At 30.7% G+C, this 6,999-nt stretch overlaps 1 pseudogene; it reads right to left on the bottom strand.

The window, feature by feature from the left end:
* Positions 1–1,878: 1,878 nt before the first annotated feature.
* LOC139493935 (putative nuclease HARBI1) lies at positions 1,879–2,918 on the bottom strand (annotated as a pseudogene).
* Positions 2,919–6,999: the final 4,081 nt, after the last annotated feature.

Genomic DNA, 6,999 nt, shown 5'->3' with positions numbered 1-6,999 from the left:
TTATAAACTATATAAGATATCTTATAAAGTTTATGAGATATCTTGAAGTAAGAATAAATAGCAAAACGGCTTGCCATATGTATATGGTTTACAAATGACCAGTTAAAGTTTTTTCCCAATCTGATAATTTTTTCCAAAGTAATGGCTCTTTGACTAAGAAAATTTTAACAAGTAATCAGTTTTCTTAAAAACTTACAGTTATCGTGTTTATATTTGGTTTATAGTTTAACCATGACAAGTAAGAAATAAAGTTTGAATTTTGTTCCGGTCTGATATTTTTTTCAACAGTTTTTTAAAGAAAATTCACACATAAGTAATCAGTTTCCTATTAATTTTTTCGTCATGCTTAAAGATATTGATTTGATATTTGGTATATAGTTTTAACCATAACAAAGTACATATTAAGTTCAAATTTTGTTCCAGTCTGATATTTTTTTCCAAAGTAATGGCCATTGGATTTCTATAATTATACAAATTCACACAAGTAATCTTTTTTCTGCACTTTTTTTGTCATATATATTTAACTTACCATAAGTTCCAGATAAATGCAAATTTTTTCTTTGGCACAATTATTTTCAACTAGATGGGGACTGTGTTTTGCTGCCATGCAAGTCTCCCGAATGCGTGATACTATCCACACTGGTCTGTGTATACATTTGTTTATATCTTATTATTTAAATTGTTTCTCAAAGATGAGATAAATGATTAACATGTATTATCTCTTTATTTTTACTTTTTAAGAAGTCTTTCATTTTTTTATATTTGTTTATAAACAATTTTATGTCTTTATTAATATGATTTGTTATACCTTTTATTTACTTTTTTATGTTTTAAAAATAAAACAAATTGTTAATCTATTTTTGTTTATCATGTTTATAAAAATGACAAGTGATTAAAAAGACCAAGTGCATTTCATCTGCAATGATTGAAAGGTCAAGGTCTCTGGGGGACAGAAAGTTAAAACATGTCCTAGTTTATTCTGTTTATCAGAAACTAAGAGCAATAAGGTGAACTACATTTGATATATGGAATGATTGTAAGGAGTCTGTTCAGCTGCATCATCTAACCTTGACCTAATTTTTATGGTTCATTGGTCAATATAATTTTTTTATGGTTTGGTCTGTTTCTGGAAAACTATATGCAACAGGTTAACTATATTTTTAAATTGGTGTATGTAATGACTGGAAGGTGTACATGTTTTTCTGGCTTGGTTTATATGACCTTGATATCATTTTGATGGTTCATTGATAATGTTAAGTTTATGTGATTCTTGAAGTAAAACTTTATCTTAAGAAATTTAACATTACAAAATAATGGATAGAACAGAGGTGACACATTTCAGCATGTGACTCTTATTGCTTTAATTTACCACTTTTGAGTAAATTGGAACCAGTATTTTGAATGTGTTCTTTAACCATTTGGATTGCTGAATGCTGTATTGGATTTCAACATATAAGGCTTCAGCACAACTGATGAGCAAGAATCAACAAAATGTGCACCCCTTATTATAAATTGGTATCAAAAATATGTATTTCAATTGTTTGGTATAAAATAAAGGTTTAATTCGGAAAAGTTTTTGTATGCATTGGTTGTTGCTTGTATTGTTTAGGGGGACTGACAACACTACATTAACAAAAAGATTTCAATTAATGCACTAAATAGGAATGATTCTAAAGATTGTTACATAGCAGTTTTGCCTGAGAAAAATGAATGCATGTTTGTTCTTAAAGCAAGCTCAGGACACAAAGATAGCTTTTCTGATTATAAATATTCTTTTCCTGCAACTAAGTCTGGAAAGAAAAAATAGAAAAAAAAATGAAAATCTTCATTATGATGATGAATTTTACTGAGTATGATAATACATTGAAATCAAATATACTACTGAAGATGGCGAGCAATATTGTCACGTTTTAAAGCACCAGCTGCTTCTTCATCGTTTACTGGAAAAGGGTTTCTGTTAAATTGGTTATTGTCACCATCCTGTTCAAGTATTTCGTCTAAGAAATCATGTTCTAAAATAGCAATGTTATGCAAAACACAGCAACATATAATTATTTCTACGGATGTTTCAACATGAATGTTTTCTAAAAATTTCAATCTTCTGAATCTTCCTTTTAGCTGAGCAAAGGCTCTCTCAATGACAACACGATTTGAAGAGTGGTATTCATTATATCTCTTCTGCTGTTGAGTTAAATGACCATTATCTCTGTACGGTGTGAGTAGCCATCTACGGACTGGATAGGCTGCATCTCCCAAGATATGATTTGTTTGGTTACACATATTCAGCCCATTTAGTCACAGATCTGACTGCCTTAAAACCCTCGCATCATGCACACTTCCAGGGTTTCCAGCATAGGCATGAGTGAATAACATATCGTGTCTGCAAACAACCTGTAACTGTAAAGAGTGGAAGCTTTTTCTATTGACATAGGACTGTGGATGCTTTAATGGTGCTTTAATCCTTATATGCGTTCCATCAATAGCTCCTACTATTCCAGGAAATCCATTTCTCTGTCGGAAAAAAATAGTCTCCTCTTGCATTTCTTGTTGACTAGGCCAAGCAATATTTTTTGCTTTAAGTTATTGAGTATTGCAGCAATGACTCTCTCTCTACAAATAATAACTGATGACTCAGAAATACCAAATCTATCTGCAATCTTTCTTACTGTATCCTGACCTCCAACATACCATAGAGTTATAAGTATTTGTTTTTCGATTGAAATTGGCTCTTTTCCTCCTGTCTGTGTTTGGTTTAATTCCGGACAGTCCTTCAGATATGCACAGAGTCTCCTATACGTTGCCGGGCGCATCCTGAACATCCTTTTAAACGATTCTTCGTCATACTGTGGTACCACATCTTCAACATATCCGTATATCTTTGGTCGTGGCTGTTGTTCCCTGAAAGAAAGAATTTGAATAATTTATGTTTCTGTTAAAAATAGAAAAAGTCCTATATCATAAATATACATGTATCTAAGACATTTACTGGGGTTTGCCTGAGCTTACTTCTCAGTCAGAAATGATTTTCAATGTGGTTAATACCTGTACAGAAAAGTTTACACATACATGTAATTTTCATGGTTCTGATAATTTAAATCTTTAATGAACTATGTTGAGACTGCAGAAGTTCTCAACAGATTTCTTATTTATATTGATGACTGTCCCATAAACAGAAATTCATCAGAGGGAATAACTGCACAATATGTTTTGTCTTTTGTTTGTTAATACATGAATATATAAATATAATACATTGTTTCTTTTTGTCTCTATATTTATTTGTATCTCAGCGATGATTGAGTTAGTTAGTTAAAATGACATAACTGAGTAAGTAAATAACCCACTCCCCCTTTTCCCCTGATAATTTATTCAACTTTAATTCACAGGCGCTTGGGTCCATGATTTAGGATTTTTTTATTGCTTGCACTGTTAATATTAGCTTATTAATGCTCAGGATGTGATGTAGTTAGGAAAAAATAATATTCAGTGCAAACAATAAAAAATCCTACATCATGTACCCAAGCGCCTGTGAATTAAAGTTGAATATAAAATTATGCATTGTGTCAATGTGTGTGTTGCATTCAACTGTTCATTCAAATGAATCATTGTTTTACAAGTTTTATGCAATGCATTTGCAATATTAAATATTTGGCGTACGTTAGAAATGATAGCAATGGGAAAACAGGAATCAAATCAATGCTGCCGTCTTCAATTTCTTCATTCTCGTCTTCTATCATAGACAGAGTTAAAAATGTTGCGATACCAACCTCCATATTGAATTTAAATCTTCCTGTTCCACTCCGGTTCCAATCCGTTCGGTTCGTCATGGAATCTGGAATCGATGGAACATGTTCTGAACTGTCCAACCAGGCGTACCCCAGATTTCACAATAGATCAGAATTAACTTGAGGTTTCTTTTCATAGGTGTTACAGAAAGAGATGACCAAGATATGCCAATCATTAAAGCCCAAGGTATTACACTTAGAAACTTTGATTGATTGATTGTTGGTTGCTTAACGTCCAGTGGCAAATATAGAAACTTTGATAATATCCCAGAATTTTTATTACTTGATACATGATAACTTTAACAATTTAAAACACTTAAATAATCATGATAATCAGTTCACCATACTTAAACTGTTATGTGATTCTTTCATATATCATTCCTTCCTATTCATGTTATTGTCGTTTTGAAGTTGAAAAAATCCTGACAAGAGTTGTGCACTGAAACATGCCAAATGACAAGAAACAGAAAAAAGTATTGAGTTATACTTGATAGACCTGTCTGTAAAATCACTTATTTTAAAAAAGATCAACCGATTTACAAGCAATTTAGCTGCAAAATGAAACGTCTTTAGAAATTACAAATGTGCTTTACCTCATTTTTAATAGAAAAAAAGAAACGAAGAAATACTAAAAAATAGATCAAAGAACTCTTTCCAATGACCATATAGACCAAGATGTATCACAGGACTTCCAAAATGTAAGTATTTATATGAACTTAATCATTAACAGAGAACAGTAGTTTACATATTTCCAATTATGTAAAGTGTGTTTACGTTATTGTTAACCAAATGTTTATATACATGTAGTCATATTGTTTGTATGTCCATATGCCATCCTGGGGGCCTTAATTTTGTTTATAAAATACTTATTCTTTATTCTTATGTTTTGTGTATATTAAAATAAAATAGTTTACATATTATTAGTGTTCTAGCATTTATATTTTATTTCTGTTTCAGATCAAATCAAATAATTAAATGTAATGTAAACTATCAAAAATGTCATTTGACTTATCATTAAGACTAAATAGTTAATCTGATTTCTTCTTTAAATAATAAATTCAATATTTTTTTTATTAAACTGTTAATTGCCATTCCCTAAAAAAAAATGCTGACATTTTAGAAATTCCTTTGTAAAATTGTAACCTTATTTTCCTGTTTACAATTTTGTTTTGTTAGATGCATATGTCAATATAATGGGCTTATTAGCACCAACAGCTGGTGAACACTACTTGCTAAAATAAAAAAGATAATAAGATTGATGATACATTTATAGCTGTGGTTTTTAAAAACCACTAAATCCCACTTCCATATTATATTTTATCTGCTTATATGATTGCAAACCCTCACCTTATGATATAAACGCTTAATCATTATATAAACTAAATGAAATTCAATTTAAAATGAATAAAGATGAAATATATATGAACTTGTTATAAAATTTAGATACAGAAACAACATGGGAGATAAACTCCTATTATGCAGTGTGGTGATTGCCATCGAAGGAGATGACAAGGACTTGGCCTCCATTAGATACATGTATATGCACCCTACTGGTGAAAATTTTAAATGGCCCGGCTTGGCAAATGGTCGTTTATGGACAGTGGCCAATATTGGCAAAATTGATGATTTATACAAAAGTCAATCAAAACTACAAATGATGAATTTGATTATCAATAGACTATTTATATGTTTATAACATGCATCAAATTGTATTAAAGATCATTTCAAAGTGAATTGTTCTGTTTATAGCAAAGAGAAAGAAAATCATTTTTTAAAGATTAAAACATGGTGTTTTTGCTAGATTCAAAGAATTACACAAGGAGACAAAATATGTTTGGCTGTTCCTCATCTGATCAATGTCATTTATGTAGCATAGACAACGTAACAATACAATTGTAATGCCAGTTTGATTAAACTTTTAAGGGCTTAGTAACTAATACAATTTTAATTGCTTACGAATCTATTAAACATACAGAATAATATGGTGATTGTCATAATGAATTTCGACTTGTCAATGTATATTCACAATAGTCTATCAACAATACTACATCAGCAACATTTTTTGTGTCTAATTTTGTATAATTAGGAATGGAAATACCTTATTACATATGGTATCTTTCCTTCTTGAAAAATACGACTGTTGGTGTTATAATTTTTTTCTGGCAATGAACAATATGAGATGCATCCTTATCTCTTTTAAGTGGTAAAAAGGTAAACCAAACTTACCGTCATACGTCCATGAATTCTAAAGCCTTTCCTCCTTTTGCTAAATGTTCTGATCATGAATTGGGTCAATTGAGACATATTTGATTTTCATAAAAAAAAAATGTCCAGAGAACCAATCAACTTTGACTAGCCTTAATATAAACACCTACGCTCGCTATATTTTATTTTACTTATTTATAGGAACAGCTACAGATGTAATCGGCAGCAAAGTTGATACCAAAGATACCTTAACGTGGCTAAGTGGATCAAGTGTAATACTAGCAATATATTTTCACCAACCTATTGACAATGAATTTGGAGAATCCGCATTTCTTAACACCTGTACTTTAGCTGTTACAATTAAAGTTCGACCTGAGTTAGCAGATGCTGTCACATATTATACAGAATTAATTATAAACAGCCGGACATTTGAAAAAGAATAATAGACTGCTATTTTCCAATTATGTCTCATGAATTTGGGAGATGCAGGTAGTGGAATTAATACTGTTCAAATATTTTCATTACTTCTGTAAACCAACTTGTTTTTGCGTATATAAATCGTCGCGAATATGTAAAACATGAATCTTTACTTGAAACTTAATCAAGTAAATCAGAAAATCGCGAAATTAAATAGCCGCGAAAAGGTCTAGATAGGGTAAACAGCGAAAATAAGTTAAACAGGTATTTGGAGTACTTATAAAGTGGGTCAGCAACAAGATTCACATGAACAACTAACTTCACATGATGATGCAAGAAATTAAGAGAAGTGCTTTGTGTATACGAATTAGACATTTATTACCTTATGGTTGTTATATTTTTATCACAGAAAAGGATGCAGACTCGAAACAATGGGATGTAAAAATGTGATTTATAAAATAGCTTTATAAGAAAACAGAATTTGACTACAAGTATTGATATGGAAGTTTAGAATCCTGTACTCACATATAAGCTCTTCTGTATGACATAGCAGACATTACACATCGAAAATATCTTGGCAAGATTGCACCAATCT

Source organism: Mytilus edulis, chromosome 11 (genome assembly GCF_963676685.1).
Source record: "Mytilus edulis chromosome 11, xbMytEdul2.2, whole genome shotgun sequence".
NCBI classification, from domain to species: Eukaryota; Metazoa; Mollusca; class Bivalvia; order Mytilida; family Mytilidae; genus Mytilus; species Mytilus edulis.
The sequence above is the reverse complement of the archived record's forward strand: the minus strand, read 5'-3'. Positions and strand labels throughout refer to the sequence as shown.